This window comes from Sciurus carolinensis, chromosome X (genome assembly GCF_902686445.1).
Source record: "Sciurus carolinensis chromosome X, mSciCar1.2, whole genome shotgun sequence".
NCBI classification, from domain to species: Eukaryota; Metazoa; Chordata; class Mammalia; order Rodentia; family Sciuridae; genus Sciurus; species Sciurus carolinensis.
In genome coordinates this window covers 42,585,869-42,601,062 of record NC_062232.1, presented here as the reverse complement: position 1 = coordinate 42,601,062, position 15,194 = coordinate 42,585,869, and the positions used below count along the sequence as shown (strand labels likewise).

The window sequence follows — 15,194 nt, the reverse complement described above, 5'->3', positions numbered from 1 at the left end:
ACTCACATCCCCTTGGCACCAAAGAGAATGTGATTTAGGATTTACCAGTGCGACAAGCTTCCAAAGTTGACTCTCAAAGTCAATGATTTATTAGAAAGACTCACAGAGCTCAGAAAAAGTGATAAATATATGGCACTTTATTATAATGAAGGAATATAGATGAAAATCAACAAAGGTAAAAGGTGCATACAGGCCAGACCAGGCATGAGTTGTCAGCTGACCTCTCCCAGAGGAGTTGTGTGCTTGGTGCTTAATTCTCCCAACAATGTGAAAAAATGTAAGGAACACTGTCAATCAGGGATGTTCACCCAGGCCTCAGCACCTAGGGTTTCTATTGGGGGTCAGTCAGCTAGGCCTGGAGCACCTGTGTGACTAATCTTAGTTATTCAGTCTCCAGACTATCCAGAGTTCAAACTAATACCCCCAAGGCCCAAAGTTCCTACCATAAAACTTTGTTAGTATAAACTATCTGGTGTGGCTCAAGGCCCTGGGCAAACAAAGAAACTCTAATCCTGCAGAATATTTTCCAAGAGCTTAGAGGTTACCTCCCAAGAGCTGCTCAAGAGCAAGACCTTTCTTTGTACATTTCATTTTTTTTTTTTGGAATGCACAGAGTTTGAAACATTCCAGACCTGCTGACTCAACCTTTTCACTGCACAATCACAATGCCCACCTAACTTATTCTGAGTGATTAACACATGCAATGATGGAATTTATTGTCCTAGTTGCAGTGATAGGAGCAGTAGTTACAAGAAAATGCAATTTCTAAGATTGGCAGTGGTAACAAGGCCAGCATCCAGAGTCCAGTGTTCAATGGCAGCAGCATGATTTCTCAAGTACAGCTGGTGCCTAGTTGCTTTTAGCAATATTTTATTAATCCTGCTGCTTTTTAAAGTTTTAAAACTTTCTATTTTGAAATAGAGATACATAGGATATTGGAAAGACAATACAGGCAGATCCTCCTCCACCCACTTCCCCCAATGTTTACATTTACATAGCTATAGGACAAATCCAGTACAATAACATTGGCACAACAGGTATACACCTATGCCATTTTATCATACCATACAAGGATGCCTCTATAGATCACCCCAGCAATCAAGACACAGAATTATTACATCACCACGAAGATTTCCTGCTCCCCATTCAATGTCACACTCATCTCCTTTCTCTCACCACCAAACTTTGGCAGCTGCTAATATGCTTTCCATCTCTGTAAGTTTATCATTTCAAGGTTATAAAAATGGAATCATATGTCACATTTTGAGATTCACTTTTTTCACACCCAGAACAATGCCTGTGAGATACATCCAATTTTGTTGTGTGTTTCAACTGTTTCTTTTTACGAGTACTATCTGTGGTATAGAGATGTGCTGTAGTTGGTTTAACCACTGAAAGACATACAGGTCATTTCTAGTTTGTGACTATAATGAATAAAGCTGCTATAAACATTTGTGTACAAGTTGTGTTCGTGTGTGAACACAGGTTCCCATTTCTCTGCAACAAATGTCCAAGGATGCAATTGCTGGGTCTTACAGTAAGTGCATGTTATTTTTAAAAGAAACTACCGAACTTTCTTAGAGTGAATTACCATTTTAAACTCCATCAACAATATGTGAGTGATCCAGCTTCTCCAAATCCTTGACAATATCTGTTAGTTTTTTTTTTTTTGGGGGGGGGGTTTACCAGGGATTGTACCCAGGAATGCTTAACTACTGAGCCACATCCATATCCCTTTTTATTTATTTTCTTACTTTGAGACAGGGTCTCACTGAGTTGCTTAGGGCCTAAATTGCTGAGAATGGCTTTGAATTTGCAATCCTCCTGCCTCGGCCTCCTGAATCGTTGGGATTACAGGTGTGTGCCACCATGCCCAGATGTTAGTTATTATTTAGCCATAGGTGTGTAGTAATATCACATTGTGGTTTTAATTTGCATTTCCTTAACACTTGGGTTCAATATCTTTTCATGTGCTTATCTGCCATACATACATCTTCTTTGATGAAATGTCTCATGTCTTTTGCCCATTTTCTAATTGGATTGTTTACTTACTTTTTTGCTTTCTAAAAATGTTTAATCTTGAGAATTTATATATTGCATATGAGTCCTTGGTCAGATACATGATTTGCTAATATTTTCTTCCAGTTAATAGGTTGTCTTTTTATCTTCTTAATAGTCTTCTGCAAAGCAAAAATTTGAATTTTGAGGAAGTCCACTTAATTGATTTTTTTTCCTTTTAAGGACTCTGGGTTTTATGTCATTTCTAAGAACTCTTACACAAATTCTAGAATCTGAAGATTTTTCTCCTGTTATCTTTTAAAAGCTTTAACTTTGACATCAAAGTCTGCCAACCATTTAATTTTAAGTTGTTGTTGTTTCTGGTCTAGAGGATTAAACACAGGACCTTGCAGAGTCCACTTAAGAATTCTACCATTGAGCAACATTCCAGCCCCACCTAGTTTTAAGTTTTGATTAAGGTTTACAGGCTTAGGTTCATTTATTTTCTTGGGGTAGGGGAAGACAAAGTTATGGATACTCAAATCACTACAATACAATTCATTCTTTGTACTGAATTCCTTTTTGCATTTTTGTCAAAAATCAATTGGTGATCTTTTTGTAAGTCTATTTCTGAGTTCTTCATTTTATCCCACTGCTAATATTCTGTGTTTATTCATCTATCAATACCGTAGTCCTGATTACTGTATTCAATAGTTTTGAAATTAGGTAGAATGACTTCTCAAGTTTTAGTCTTCTTTCATTTAAAATTATCTATTATTCTATTTTGTCTTTCTATATATTTTGGAATAATCTTGTTTTATTCTACAAAACATCTTGCTGGGATTGTGATAAGAATTGCACTCAAGGGCTGGGGATATAGCTCAGTTGGTAGAGTGCTTGCACTGCAAGCATAAGGCCCTGGGTTCGATCCCCAGCACCGCAAAAAAAAAAAAAAAAAAAAAAAAAAAAAAAAAAAAGAATTGCACTCAAATGTTTATCAATTTAGAAGAATTAATACTTTGTCTATGTTGATTCTTTCAAGTCATGACACAGTATTTCTGTTTACATTGGTCTTCTTTAATTTCTACATTAAAGTTTGTATATTTTCAGTATATAACTCCTATATATGTTTTTTCTTAAATTTACAAGTGTTTCATTTTTTAATTATTTTAAATAATATTTCATTTTTAATTTGAGTTTTCACAGGTACATTGCTAGATTCCAGAAATAAAACTGATAATAGTATGTTGATCTTGTATCCTAGGACCTTGCTGAACTCACTTAATAGTTCTATAGTTCTAGGAAGGTGGGTTTTTTGTTTTGTTTTGTTTTTTGTTTGGTTTTTGGAAACTTCTACACACACTATCATGACAATCTGAAAATAATTTTATTTCTTATTTCTTATCTGTATGGCTTTTCTTTACTTTCTTTACTGGGCTGGCTAGGATTCCTAATACTATTTCGAATAGCAGTGATGGCATTGTTCCCTTATTCCTGATCACAGGAGAAACTGTTTAGTCTCTCACCATCAATTTTGATGTGCACTGAAGATTTAATTAGGTTGTTGTGGTTTTGAAGAAGCTACTCTCTACTGCTGGGTTGTTAACAGTTTTTATTATAAATGAGTTGTTGGATTTTCTACAATGATTTAATGTATCAATCAATATATGACTTTTATTCTTTTGTCTGCTGATGTGGTAAAGTACATTGATTTATGAATGTTGAATGATATATGGAATAAATTCCAATTGGTCATAGAGTATCTTTTTCTACATTGCTGTATTTGGTTTTCTAATATTTTGTTGAAGATTTTTGTATCTATCTTCATGAGACATTAATGGGTAAGATTCTTTCTTGTACTTTGGTTTTGGAATGACGGTAACACCCACTTAATAAAATTAATGAGAGTTGTTTCCTCATATTTTCTGATTGTGTACAAATGGTATTACAATTCTCCATTTGTCTCCTCCTCCTCCTCCTCCTTCTTCTCTCTCCCTCTCTCTCTTTTTCGTTCTGGGGATAAAACCCAGTGCCTTGCACATGCTAATAAGCATACACTCAACCACTGAGCTACACATCCATTCCCATTTCTTGGTTGAGGCCTCCCTTTAACGATTAATTTAGGATTGATAGGTTGGTGACAATACTCTGATTCCCTTCTGCAAATGTCTTGATTTCCTTTTCACTGTTGAAGGATATTTTCATTGGGTATATAATTCTGAGTTGACTATTCTTTCCTTTCAGTATTTGAAAAAATTCATGATCTCAATGAGAGAGCTGCTGTCACTGGTTTAGTTTTCCAATACCGGTTTTCTCTCTCTCTCTTTGATGGTTTTCAAAGCATTTTTTTCTGCCATTAGCATTCAGAAGTTTGAAAATGAAGTGTCTTGGTGTGAGTTTCTTTGTATCCTGTTTGGAATTTGCTCACCTTCTTGAATCTGTGGGAATTTTCCCCAAAACTTGGAAAATTTTCATAGCCTTTATATCTTTGAACACTTTTTCAGTCTCTTTTTACTTTATTTTTTGTATTTTTCTTCTGCAGCTATACTGACAAATGTTAAATCTAGTGTAATATATTAAAAGTGAGGCTTTTAATCATTTATTTTGTTTTAGAGACTATTTTTTTCTCTGTTGTTCAGACTGGATAATTGCTATTGTTCTATCTTCAAATTCACTGATTCATTCTTCTGTTATCTTTATTCTGCCATTGAGCTCATCTATGGCAGGTTTTTTCTTTTTAAAAGTTAATTTATTGGATTTTTCAGTTCTTAAATTTCCTATTCTTATATTTTCTATTTCTTTTTTAGATTTTCTATTTTCTTGCTGAGGCTTTCTATTTTATTTGTCCTATGCATGTCACTTTTGCTCGCTGAAACATTTTTAGGATGATTATTTAAAACCATTTGTAAGGAATATTTACAAATATTCCCATCATCTGTGTCATCTTGATGTTGATGTATATTGTTTTTTCTAATTTATGTTATGATCATTACAGTGCCCACAATGCAAGTAATTTTCAATTAAATCCTAGATATTTTACTTATTATGTTATGAAGATCTGGATCTTATTTGAATCTTTTCTTTTACTGCATATGGGTGAAGTCCACATTCTCCACTCAGCCTCCACTGACACCTGGGGGAGAGGGGCTCCTTGTTACTGGGCTAAGAGTTTCAGCTTCACACTAGGCTTTTACTCTAACTGGGAGAGACTTGGGTGCCCAATTATTTCTCCATTGAGACCACTGGTGGATAGATGTCAGTATTACTCTTGAATGCTGATAAAAATCCTGAGTCATTTTTAGGCTTTTTTCTTGATACCACACCACTGGTTAGGGGAAGAGTACTTTACTTCATTGTCACCCAAGGGGTGGCAGTTTCTACTGACACCAAGCTATTTCCACTCCCCATTCAACCTTCTCTAACACCACTCAGGCAGGAAATTGAAGATCTCATTGTAGCCTGGTAATGGAGGAAGTCTAGGGCCTCTAGTTGGCTTTTACAGGTAGGGCTGTGGCTGCAATCTCTCCTCTGGTGCTTAGCTAGAGTACAGTGATAATTGTATACAAAAATTTGGTATTGGTAAGTTGTCTGGTTCTTTAGACAGAGAAAGAAAGCAGACTTAGGCTGAAAATTAGTTTTTGTCTATGCCTTTTCGTGTTTCCATTTTGCAGCTTCACTAGCATCTGGTCTGGGATATATGCAGAAAAAAAAGAAAAAGCCCAGGGAAATCATCTCCATGTCTTTCCTTGGGTTCAAAGTTCCCTAGAGAATATTCCATCTTCAAATCAACTTCCAAGGTCGTCTTACATTTTTTTTTTATATATTATGACTACAAATGAATAGGGGAAAATATACCTACTCCATTTACCCTTATTCTCTTAAAGCAGATGTCCCTAATTATAGTGTATTTCTTTTCTTTTTTAAACTATTGATTTCTTAGTGCAGAATAATACTAAAAATGGAAAAATATACTTTGATCAATTCTTTTATAATATGTATAGCATTTATTTTGTTGTCATATATGATCTACTGAAACATCAAGAACAATGAGTAATAATTTCAATAAGTGTCACTTCTTTTTCCTGAAATGACTTTGCTATTTCACCAATCTGAATGATTGTTGCTTTTTTATAAGTAGTTTTGAAAAATCATATTTAAAGTTTCTTTTTGTCCTTATTTTGCTGTGGGTTACTCAGACCGCCTCTCTCTGCTTTATTTTCCGAACTAATCCATCATCTAGTCCTGTTGACACAATCATTTTAAATACAACTTGAGTGGTTAGGGCTGTTGCTCAATGGCTGAGTGCTTGCCTATCATGTGTGAGGCACTGGTTTTGATCTTCAGCACCACATAAAAATAAACAAATTTTTAAAAGGCATGCTGTCCATCTACAACTACAAAAATGTTTAAAAATACCAAAAACATACAACTTGATTCCATTTTATTCTCTTTCTTTCACCTTTTCACCATATAGTTGTCACAAAGGAGCCTGGAGAGAGGGATAAAAGGAAAATTAAAGCCAGGCAGTAAAAAGAGGTGATGAAAACGGAGAGAAAGAAAAAAGGATGTAAGAAACAATGACTGAAAATAGTTGGAAATAAGTGGAATTAAAAAGGTAAGGAAAAATACAAGCAGAGAAAGAACGGATACTAGATTGAAGCAAAAGAAAAGCTAGAGGAAAGAGAATAAGGAAGGAGAATATAGAATGGAGAAGACAATATAGGATGGAGGAGAGGAGTGTGGGGAGGATGTAGGAAGAGATACTAGGGTGCTATGGCCAAAATGTTTGCATCCCTTCCACATTCAGATATTAAATCCTAAATTCCCAATGTAGTAGTATTCGGAGATTGGGCCTGTGGGAAGTAATTAGACCATGAGGATGAATCACTCATGGCAGGGATTAGTGACTTTATAAGAAGAGACAAGAGTTAACTTCCTTTCTTTCTGTTCCCCACCTTGTCAGAATACAATAAGAAGATGGTTGTCTGCAAATCAGAAAGAGGGCCATTTCCAGACACCAGATCTGCCATCACTTTGGTCTTAGACTTCCCACTCCCCAAAACTGTGACAAATAAATTTCTGTTTAAGTCACCTAGCCTATGACATTCTATTACAGCTGCCTGAACTGACTAAGACAAGGGGTTATGGAGTAGGTAAAGAGGAAAGGAACATAAACAAGAAGGGATAAAAAGAGGAAGGAAGGAGTAGATGAAATAAGTAAGGAGAAAAGAAAATGTTTGAAATAAGAGGTACAGGGACAGGAAAAAAGAAGAAATGAAATAAAATCACACCTTACCAACAACACTTCATTCTGCAGAGAAAAGAATGATGACTGTCAGAATTTCTCCTTTTCTCTCCTTAAATACCCACTAAAATGCTTAAAATCATTTCTTATGTAAAGTCACACTGGCCTTAAAGCAAGACCACTGTGATTTTTCAAATATAAGAGCCACATATGCTATATTTTGAAGAGATAAAATCGACATTGATAAGCTTGACATGGATCACACAGCTGCTGATTGTTCATCAGGTATCGGTGTTATCTGACAAATTCAGTTTGTAGTAAAATAAGGTTTTTTTTTAATCTGCAACTCAACATATGTCTCAAGTTCCCATTTTACTGTTTCGAGTAGTCGAAACTTAATCTTCATAGTATGGAGTCCTTCTCACCCTTTGCTTTGCTATTGTATCTAAGTTCTGGGGATCTTAAATAGTGTCAAACATCAGAATGAGTTGGGGTTGTGGCTCAATGGTAGAGCACTTGCCTAGTATGTGTGAGGCATTGGGTTTGATCCTCAGCACCACATAAAAATAAATAAAGGTATATGTGTATCTACAACTAAAAAAATATTTAAAAAATAAAGTCCATCAACAACCAAAAGGAAAACACTAGGATGGGGAATATCATACATCCATGCTGGCACTCATGTCATACCTGATTTACCTATGTCTGTCCAAACAGGTAGTTGTTGAGTTGAGCCTCATTTTTAACTGTGAAACTCCTCTGGGGCTGACTCTCTGTGTCAGTAGCATGTACTACTCATATTGAAGGGAAACATGTTGCTCCTATCATTATGCTGGGGCCTCGTAATCTCTGTGAGCTTTCTTTGCCCTGCATACACTCCCATGATAACTTGGGCTTAGGGAAAACATGGGAAGAGGGCCAAGGCTCAGAATGTCTATAGATAACATACAGATATTTCTATTTTGTTCTCTTGTATTTCTTTGGCCCCACTCAAGAAGTGAGACACAAGGCTCCATTACTTACGGATCATACAGACATATCTGGGATTTCTTCCCATTCTTGGAATACACGGCCTAGAATTCTCATTTTTTAAAGGAATCCACAATATCCACTGATTACTTGCTTCCTCTGTGCTTTTCTTCCTCACACAATCAATGTGAGGCTTGAAAGTACAGCTTTGAAAAGAAGGAGGAAAAAGGAGAAGGAGAAGGAGAAGGAGAAGAACGAGAATGAGAACGAGAATGAGAACAAGAACAAGAACAAGAACAAGAACAAGAAGAAGAATGACCTGGGTAAACTAAAAATCAATGACTCTTTTGTACCTATCAGAGAAATAAAGTTTCAGGGCAAATCATCAACCTGAAATCTTAAAGGATGGATGTCTAGTGTCACATATGCGTAAGTGTAAAATCAGAAGGAGAAGACAGAGAGAATGGAGCAGAACAAACTGTAAATAAATGGCTAAGAATTAATGACAGACACCAAATTGCATAACCAGGAAGTTCAGAAGACATGAGAAATCTTACTTGTAGTGGATTAAGGATAAGAATTGTAGTAGATTTTTTGTCAGAAACCATGCAAGCATGAGCGTGTAGTAAAAAATTTCAAGTGTTAAAAAAAAAACCCAGCAACCTAGATTTCTATATATAGCAAAACTATCTTTCAAAGTGAAGGAGAAATAAAGACTTTCTCAGATGAATAAGAGCTGAATAAATTCATCACCAGTAGACATGCCCTGCAAGAAATGTTAGACTTTCTATAGGCAGAAAGAAAATGAAATACGGCAGAAATTTGAGACTGAATAAAGAAAGAAAAAGCACTGGAGAGGGAATAAATGGAGCTTTCCCTCAAAGAGGAAATAAAATCTGCAATTACAGAATATTTTAGGATGCTATAATGGAAGGAAATTTATGCAATGCATTTTTCATTATTAAACAACTACATATAATTCTCAAGGGAAATATCTTAAATGTAAAGGTACAGCAAGGATGGAAATAAAGGAATGGAATAAGTTAGAGTATACAAAAATAAACAAAATAAGATGTATTAACACAACCAGTGAAACTCCACATCATGTACAACTGCAAGAATGGGATGCTAATTAGAATAAGTTATATTCCATGTATGTATAATATGTCAAAATACACTCTACTGTCATGTATATCTAAAAAGAACAAAAAATTTTAAACGATTTAGAGGAAGAATTACAGAAGCATTTTTGTTAAATCTGTACAAAGAAAATTAAAAATACCAAAATGTGTTAAAATCAGGCATGGTACTATAAAGAAAAACATTACTAGGTAAAATATTCACTATATATTGTAAACAGGATAATATAAAAATCACAATTTAACAATGACTCAAGAAAAAAAGTAATAAAACCAAAATCATAGCCTAAGATTATAATACTCCTTTCTAACTAAATGATAGAATAATCATATGAAACAATGCATCCTTGTCAAAACCTCCACACAGATACTATACATTGAGGCCTAAACATAAAACATTATGGTACCTCAAAATTAATATTTCAAAATTCTTAAATTCTTCTTTCATATTTTCTGGACCAGCCAACTTGACTTTATTTTCTTTATATAGGTGGAAGAATGCTTGTTAATATTTTAATTTTTTATTGTTTTAGATTTGTTCTAATTAGTTACACATGACAGTAGAATGCATTTTGACACATCATACACAAACGGAGCATAGCTTGACATTCCTTTGGCTGTACATGGTGCAGAGTCACACTGGTAGTGAAATCAAACATGTATATAGGGTAAAAATGTGGGCCTCATTCCACCTTCTTTCCAACCCCTACTCCCTGCTCCCCTCACTCCCTCTGCCCAATCTAAAGTTCCTTCATTCTTCCCTACACCACCTCCCATTATGGATCAGCATCTGCTAATCAGAGAAAACATTCGGACTTTGGTTCTGGGGTTTGGCTTATTTCACTTAGCATGATATTCTCCAGCTTCATCCATTTACCTGCAAATGCTATGATTTCATTCCTCTTTAAGGCTGAGTAATATTCCATTGTGTATATATACCACTTTTCCTTATCCATTCATCTGTTGAAGGGCATCTAGGTTGGCTCCCTAATTTAGCTATTGTGAATTGAGCTGCTAAACTTTGATGTGGCTGTGTCACTATAGTACGCTAATTTTAAGTCCTTTGGGTATAAACTGAGGAGTGGGATAGCTGGGTAAAATGGCAGGTCCATTCCAAGATTTCTGAGGAATCTCCATACTGCTTTCCAGAGTGGCTGCATCAATTTGCAATCCCACCAGCAAGGTATGAGTGTGCCTTTTTCCTCACATTCTCGGCAACATTTATTATTGCTTGTATTCTTGATAATTGTCATTCTGACTGGAGTGAGATTTTAAAAGTATACCTTCTTAGTGCTATATGAAAAGAGTTAGGGAAATAATGATGATCAAACAGCACTTGTATTACTTATTTTAAAGGACTAATGGATCTCAGTCTCATGTACAGAAAACTGATTCTAGTCAGACTTGCATAATTTTAAGAAATTTTACTGGGTTTTTAGTGTCAATTTGTATCAATGAAAGCAGGCAGGCTCTCTGCTCCTCTCCATTCAATAGACAGCCCCTTCTTCTCAACTTGTGCAGTGCCAGCCATGTCCCTGAGACACAATGGTGAAGGTTAGAGTGAACGGATTTGGTCGTATTGGGCATCTGGTCACCAGGGCTGTTTTCAACTCTGGCAAAGTGGATATTGTTGCCTTCAGTGACCCCTTCATTGACTTCAACTACATGGTTTACATGTTCCAGTGTGATTCTACCCATAGTAAATTCCAAGGCACAGTCAAGGCTGAGAATGGGAAGCTTGTCATCAATGGAAAGTCCATCTCCATCTTCCAGGAGCAAGATCCCACCAACATCAAATGGGGTGAAGCTGGTGCTGAATATGTTGTGGAGTTCACTGGTGTCCTCACTACCATGGAGAAAGTTGGACTCATTTGAAGGGTGGTACCAAAAGATCATCATCTCTGCCCTTTTTGCTGATGCCCCCACATTTGTGATGGGCATGAACCATGAGAAGTATGACAATTTCCTCAAGATCGTCAGCAATGCCTCCTGCACCACCAACTGCTTAGCCCCTGCTTAGCCCCCCCTCTTAGACCCTGACCAAGGTCATCCATGACAACTCTGGCATTGTGGAAGGATTCATGACCACAGTCCACACCATCACTGCTACTCAGAAGACTGTGGATGGCCCCGCTGGGAAACTGTGCCATGATGGTTGTGGGGCTTCCCAGAATATCATCTCTATATCCACTGGAGTTGCCAAGGCTATAGGCAAGGTCATCCCTGAACTGAATGGGAAGCTCACTGGCATGGCTTTCCATACACCCAACCCCCAACATGTCAGTTATGAATCTGACCTGTGGCCTGGAGAGAGCTGCCAAATACAATGACATCAAGGTGATGAAACAGGCATCAGAGGGCCCCCTAAAGGGCATTCTGGGCTACATGGAGGACCAGGTTGTGTCTTGTGACTTTAACAGTGATATCCACTCTTCCACCTTTCATGCTGGGGCTGTCATTGCCCTCAATGACCACTTTGTCAAGCTCATTTTCTGGTATGACAATGAATTTGGCAACATGGTGGGTAAACTTATGGTCCACATGGCCTCCAAGGAGTAAGAGCTCCTGGACCACCTGCCCCAGCAAGAACACAGAGGAAGAGAGAGGCCCTCAGCTGATGGGAATCCCTGCCCCCTAACTCAGTCCCTCAACACACTGAGAATCTCCCCTCCTCCTAATTTCCATCCCACACCCACTGAAGAAGGGGATGGGCTTAGGGAGCCTTATTGTCACATACCATCAATAAAGTTCACTGCAATGCCACCCACAGAAAAAAAAAAAAAGAAAGAAAGCAGGCAAAGTAACATCTTAAGATTATATCAAATGCATTTTGGCAAATACTTCAAAAGATTACACCTTAAACAGTTACATCATAACAATACATGTTCCATTAATAAGCAGGTTATCAGAAGAGACAAGGGAGGAAGCCTGCAAGTAGGACCTCAGAGCAGTGTTTGGGTATGTTTGCTTGCTATCTCATCAGATGAGCCTACCATATGGGCTTATGGCATCTTATGACAGAGTCTCTATTTTATTTGCACTGGAAAATCCTATGATATATCTGAATGCTTTCGGATACTTGGAATATGATTTAGCACCACATATGTTCTCAATTTTCAACATCAATATAAAACATATGAACTACTTAATTTGAGAATCATGGAGTATTAACAATTTTAACAGGTGTGTAGGTAGACTCAGAAAAGTCATCACAAGCTCCAGCTTATGAGATTTCCAGATTTCATTTTATGAATCAAAGATCATCTGAAAAACATTAGGGAAATGATCTATTCTAATTCCATCATCACATATACACATGCACAATTGTGAGTAATACACATTATCTGAGATTCTTTTGTATACATCACAGTGTTCTACCATAATATTCTGAAACATTTTTCAGGACATTAAAAGGCCTGTGCTTACTTCTTTATAATAACTGTATATAATTCATAATATAAACTTACCTACTTAAATAACAAAAATGGTGTTTCTATTTTTGTTCACTAGATTATCACTGTGATTTTTCCCACAAACCTCTGTGCATATCACCAATTATTCCTGTATAGTATATTATTAGAAAGGGAATTACTAGGTCAAAGGGATATGAACTATTTTAAGGCTGTTATTCAATAACACCAAAATGCTTTCCAGAAAGGTTTTGGTCAACACTAACAATGCAGAAGAGATCTCATGTATCTTCGATGAACATTTGCTTTAAAAATATTATTTTCTAGTTTGAAGGACAAAATTATATTTAATTGATTTAAATTATATTTTTTATAATTAATGAACAGGATCATGCTCAGTGCTTTTTAATCATCTGTAGTTCTGCTGTGAAAGTTCTTTTTATATTAAGAAGACTAACATCTATCACATTTCATGCAAGTATACTTTTTAATTGGTGGCTTACCTCTTAGTCTTGCTTATGAATTCTCAATCTAGGAAAAAAAATGTAAAACATTACTTTCTTTTCTATTGTAGTTCCTCCATTTTTTTTATGCTAGGCTATCTTTTGCTATCCATGAATCAAATAAATATTCCTTTTCTTCTGGAAAGCAATTCAGAAGTGTATATTTACAGTCCCCCCAAAGTTCTACCTTTGAATACTGAATGCTGAGTGGGGGTTTATTTTTTTAAAAATCTGAATTATTTAGATGTTTTTATTGACAGAAGTATTAAGAAATATTAAGAAAAATAATACAAATTTAGCCAAATATGGAATGGGGCTTTCACAGTTTCCTAAGAATTTTGGTTAAAGCCACATAGCTTTAAAAAAGGGACCAAGTACATCCACACTGTAAAGAAAGCAATTAAGGAATTCTGAAGAGAATCCTACAGGGCTTAAGTAGGATCTGCAGACTAGTCACACTACTGTTATTCATTCATTCCACAAATGCAATGGAGAATTTACAATGTTGTGAGTCCTTGGCATGGAGAAGCGTGTTTCCCCATCCCTTGAGGAAGCGGAGGAGTATGTGATTCCTTCTCCCAAGCCATGTGAAGAAGAATCTAAAGGAATCACTTATCAACATTGGGGGTGCCTGCATGGGATATGAAAAGAGGAAAGTTTCACATTTTGTTTAGTCAAGAAATGCCTGATGATTACTCAGGTTCAACTTAATCCTGAAAGCTTTTCTACATCAACTACATTTCTATGGCTTCTTCTTCACTGCATATTTAATATTCAGTAATGTTTGCGCTATGGTTGATAGATCATCAATAATAAGTATACTCAGGGTTTATCTCACAGATGAAAGGTAAAGATATGAAACTTGATTAAGGGTTCTTGAATGTTCCTCACACGTGTTTTCTCACCATAATGGCCTCTTGAGGTGACTTATAATCTCTAAAACTATGGTCTTATAACTGACACCATGAGCTGCCTGTCCTTCTATGTTGCTTTCACTGGCATGCAGGATAGTGTCTGAGATTAGAGCAGAATTCCTCTGATAGTTAACTATCATCTTGGAATCTCCCTGGCAGAGAACCAACCTTGTTTCTATCTCAGGCTTTAAACATCTATCCTTTGAAGGGAAGTTAATCTGTCTTTCCAACTTATCTTTGCCCTCAGAAGTTTCTTAAGGTCAGAGTTATAAAGAGCAGCCCTTGGAATATGAGGTCTTATTCCTTGTGATCCAAATTCTTCCCTGAATTCCTGATCCTGAATAAATTTCTTTTTATATATATTTTTATATTTTTAGATGTCAATAGACCTTTATTTTATTCACTTATTTATATGTCATGCTGAGAATTGAACCTAATGCCCCACACATGCTAGGCAAGTCCTCTACCACTGAGCCACAAACCAGTCCTGAATAAATTTTTTATCTTAGAATTTCCTCCATATCTGATAACAACAACAAAAACAACTGTCACTGATACAACTGTTGCTTATATCTGATATATGGCAGTAGAGAGGAGGTCAAAAAGGTTTAAAAGAAAATCACCACTGAGTTTGCCCTCCAGCCTAACGAAAACACTAAAAAAATGGACAGCAATATGAAACAATGATTTTTAAGATTTTGGAATAAGGCAATAGAAAACCAGCGATCCCTAAGAAATGGTGGAAAATGAAAAGCAGTCCTTACTGCTTGAGAGGTTCCAGTTTAGTTGAGTAGTCAGAATTCAAAGGATTCATGGGTGAGGTGACAGATGAGGGACTGGAAAGACCAAGGTTGTTAGAGTTAACAAAGCAGAGTATCCCAAAAGAGAGAGTTACACAGGGAGAACCATGGGGATCTTTGAAGGACTGCCATTAAACAGAGTACTGATCAGTGAATTCATAAAAGGAAATTACCAGAAGCTGGGGCAAGAACCACCTGAGAGGATTAAGAGGAACA

At 36.3% G+C, this 15,194-nt stretch overlaps 1 protein-coding gene and 1 pseudogene across 1 annotated transcript in view; one reads left to right on the top strand and one right to left on the bottom strand.

Annotated features, from left to right (window-relative positions):
- Window positions 1-15,194, bottom strand: part of Maged1 (MAGE family member D1) — a 102,205-nt gene that overhangs the window by 10,807 nt on the left and 76,204 nt on the right. The window lies entirely within an intron of this gene.
- Window positions 10,897-11,910, top strand: LOC124972147 (glyceraldehyde-3-phosphate dehydrogenase-like; annotated as a pseudogene).